The sequence below is a fragment of the Kogia breviceps genome, chromosome X (assembly GCF_026419965.1).
Source record: "Kogia breviceps isolate mKogBre1 chromosome X, mKogBre1 haplotype 1, whole genome shotgun sequence".
Lineage (NCBI taxonomy): Eukaryota > Metazoa > Chordata > Mammalia > Artiodactyla > Physeteridae > Kogia > Kogia breviceps.
This window is the reverse complement of record NC_081330.1, coordinates 129,590,685-129,595,080: the sequence shown is the minus strand read 5'-3', so window position 1 is coordinate 129,595,080 and position 4,396 is coordinate 129,590,685.

Below are 4,396 nucleotides of genomic sequence, written 5' to 3'. Positions count from 1 at the left end.
ACTTTGTTTTTCATTTTGAAATAATCTTTTTTTAAGTTATTTCTGAGATATACATTTTAAAGTAATCACTAGAATTATGACTTATGACATTTACCAGAACACATAAGATTTTTAGAAATTTCAGGTAATGTCTGAAACATTTATATTAACATATTTCCATACAAATAACCCAAAGAAAGTTTAGTATTCGTTGTTTTTTTATACTGCAGGTTCTTAGTAGTCATCCATTTTAAACACATCAGTGTACACATGTCAATCCCAATCGCCCAGTTCAGCACACCACCATCCCCACCCCACCACGGTTTTCCCCCCTTGGTGTCCACACATTTGTTCTCTACATCTGTGTCTCAACTTCTGCCCTGCAAACCGGTTCATCTGTACCATTTTTCTAGGTTCCACATACATGAGTTAATATACGATATTTGTTTTTCTCTTTCTGACTTACTTCACTCTGTATGACAGTCTCTGGGTCCATCCACGTCTCAACAAATGACTCAATTTCGTTCCTTTTTATGGCTGAGTAATATTCCATTGTATATATGTACCACAACGTCTTTATCCATTCGTCTGTCGATGGGCATTTAGGTTGCATCCATGACCTGGCTATTGTAAATAGTGCTACATTGAACATTGGGGTGCATGTGTCTTTTTGAATTATGGTTTTCTCTGGGTATATGCCCAGTGCCCAGTAGTGGGATTGCTGGATCATATGGTAATTCTATTTTTAATTTTGTAAGGAACCTCCATACTGTTCTCCATAGTGGCTGTATCAATTTACATTCCCACCAACAGTGCAAGAGGGTTCCCTTTTCTCCACACCCTCTCCAGCATTTGTTGTTTGTAGATTTTCTGATGATGCCCATACTGACTGGTGTGAGTTGATACCTCATTGTACTTTTGATTTGCATTTCTCTCTAATAATTAGTGGTGTTGAGCAGCTTTTCATATGCTTCTTGGCCATCTGTATGTCATCTTTGGAGAAATGTCTGTTTAGGTCTTCTGCCCATTTTTGGATTGGGTTGTTTCTTTAATATTGAGCTGCATGATCTGTTTATATATTTTGGAGATTAATCCTTTGTCTGTTGATTCATTTGCAAATATTTTCTCCCATTCTGAGGGTTGTCTTTTCATCTTGTTTATGGTTTCTTTTGCTGTGCAAAAGCTTTGAAGTTTCACTAGGTCCCATTTGTTTATTTTTGTTTTTATTTCCATTACTCTAGGAGGTGGATCAAAAAAGATCTTGCTGTGATTTATGTCAAAGAGTGTTCTGCCTATGTTTTCCTCTAAGAGTTTTATAGTGTCCGGTCTTACATTTAGGTCTCAAATCCATTTTGAGTTTATTTTTGTGTATGGTGTTAGGGAGTGTTCTAATTTCACTCTTTTACATGTAGCTGTCCAGTTTTCCCAGCACCACTTATTGAAGAGACTATCTTTTCTCCATTGTATATCTTTGCCTCCTTTGTCATAGATAAGTTGACCAAAGGTGCGTGGGTTTATCTCTGGGCTTTCTATCTTGTTCCATTGATCTATGTTTCTGTTTTTGTGCCAGTACCATATTGCCTTGATTACTGTAGCTTTGTAGTATAGTCTGAAGTCAGGGAGCCTGATTCCTCCAGCTCCGTTTTTTTCCCTCAAGACTGCTTTGGCTATTCGTGGTCTTTTGTGTCTCCATACAAATTTTAAGATGATTTATTCTAGTTCCGTAAAAAATGCCATTGGTAATTTGATAGGGATTGCACTGAATCTGTAGATTGCTTTGGGTAGTATAGTCATTTTCACAATATTGATTCTTCCAATCCAAGAACATGGTCTCTCTCTCCATCTGTTGGTATCATCTTTAATTTCTTTCATCAGTGTCTTATAGTTTTCTGCATACAGGTCTTTTGTCTCCCTAGGTACGTTTATTCCTAGGTATTTTATTCTTTTTGTTGCAATGGTAAATGGGAGTGTTTCCATAATTTCTCTTTTAGATTTTTCATCATTAGTGTATAGGAATGCAAGAGATTTCTGTGCATTAATTTTGTGTCCTGCAACTTTACCAAATTCATTGATTAGCTCTAGTAGTTTTCTGGTGGCATTTTTAGGATTCTCTATGTATAGTATCATGTCATCTGCAAACAGTGACAGTTTTACTTCTTCTTTTCCAATTTGTATTCCTTTTATTTCTTTTTCTTCTCTGATTGCCGTGGCTAGGACTTCCCAAACTATGTTGAATAATAGTGGTGAGAGTGGACATCCTTGTCTCATTCCTGATCTTAGAGGCAATGCTTTCAGTTTTTCACCATTGAGAATGATGTTTGCTCTGGGTTTGTCATGTATGGCCTTTATTATGTTGAGGTAGGTTCCCTCTATGCCCACTTTCTGGAGAGTCTTTATCATAAATGGGTGTTGAATTTTTTGAAAAGCTTTTTCTGCATCTATTGAGATGATCATATGGTTTTTGTTGTTCAATTTGTTAATATGGTGTATCACATTGATTGATTTGCGTATATTGAAGAATCCTTGCATCCCTGGGTTAAATCCCACTTGATCATGGTGTCTGATCCTTTTAATGTGTTGTTGGATTCTGTTTGCTGGTATTTTGTTGAGGATTTTAGAACTGCTTTTGCTGCATCCCATAGGTTTTGGATCATCTTGTTTTCATTGTCATTTTTTGATTTCCTCTGATTTCTTCAGTGATCTCTTGGTCGTTTAGTAACGTATTGTTTAGCCTCCATGTGTTTGTGTTTTTTACGTTATTTTCCCTGTAATTCATTTCTAATCTCATAGTGCTGTGCTCAGAAAAGATGGTATGATTTCAATTTTCTTAAATTTACTGAGGCTTGATTTGTGACCCAAGATGTGATCTATCCTGGAGAATGTTCCACGTGCACTTGAGAAGAAAGTGTAATCTGCTGTTTTTGGATGAGATGCCCTATAAATATCAATTAAATCTATCTGGTCTATTGTGTCATTTAAAGCTTCTGTTTCCTTATTTATTTTCATTTTGGATGATCTGTCCATTGGTGTAAGTGAGGTGTTAAAATCCCCCACTATTATTGTGTTACTATCGATTTCCTCTTTTATAGCTGTTAGCAGTTGCCTTATGTATTGAGGTGCTCCTATGTTGGGTGCATATATATGTATAATTGGTATATCTTATTCTTGGATTGCTCCCTTGATCATTATGTAGTGTCCTTCCTTGTCTCTTGTAACGTTCTTTATTTTAAAGTCTATTTTATGTGATATGAGTATAGCTACTCCAGCTTTCTTTTGATTTACATTTGCATGGAATATCTTTTTCCGTCGCCTCACTTTCAGTCTGTATGTGTCCCTAGGTCTGAAGTGGGTCTCTTGTAGACATCATATATATGGGTCTTGCTTTTGTATCCATTCAGTAAGCCTGTGTCTTCGGGTTGGAGCATTTAATCCATTCACGTTTAAGGTAATTATCAATATGTATGTTCCAATGACCATTTTCTTAATTGTTTTGGGTTTGTTTTTGTAGCTCCTTTTCTTCTCTTGTGTTTCTCACTTAGAGAAGTTCCTTTAGCATTTGTTGTAGAGCTGGTTTGGTGGTGCCGAATTCTCTTAGCTTTTGCTTGTCTGTAAAGCTTTTGATTTCTCCATCGAATCTGAATGAGATCCTTGCTGGGTAGAGTAATTTTGGTTGTCAAGTTCTTCCCTTTCATCACTTTAAGTATATCATGCTGCTCCCTTCTGGCTTGTAGAGTTTCTGCTGAGAAATCAGCTGTTAACCCTACGGGAGTTCCCTTGTATGTTATTTGTAGTTTTTCCCTTGTTGCTTTCAATAATTTTTCTTTGTCTTTAATTTTTGCCAATTTGATTACTATGTGTCTCGGCGTGTTTCTCCTTGGGTTTATCCTGACTGGGACTCTCTGCGCTTCCTGGACTTGGGTGGCTATTTCCTTTCCCATGTTAGGGAAGTTTTCAACTATAATCTCTTCAAATATTTTCTCTGGTCCTTTCTCTCTCTGTTCTCCTTCTGGGACCCCTATAATGCAAAAGTTCTTGCGTTTAATGTTGTCCCAGAGGTCTCTTAGGCTGTCTTCATTTCTTTTCATCATTTTTTTCTTTATTCTGTTCTGCAGCAGTGAATTCCACCATTCTGGCTTCCAGGTCACTTATCCGTTCTTCTGCCTCAGTTATTCTGCTATTGATTCCTTCTAGTGTGGTTTTTGTTTCAGTTATTGTATTGTTCATCTCTGTTTGTTCTTTAATTTTTCTAGGTCTTTGTTAAATATTTCTTGCAACTTCTCGATCTTTGCCTCCATTGTTTTTCCGAGGTCCTGGATCATCTTCACTATCATTATTCTGAATTCCTTTTCTGGAAGGTTGCCTATCTCCACTTCGTTTAGTTGTTTTTTTGGGGTTTTATCTTGTTCCTTCATCTGGT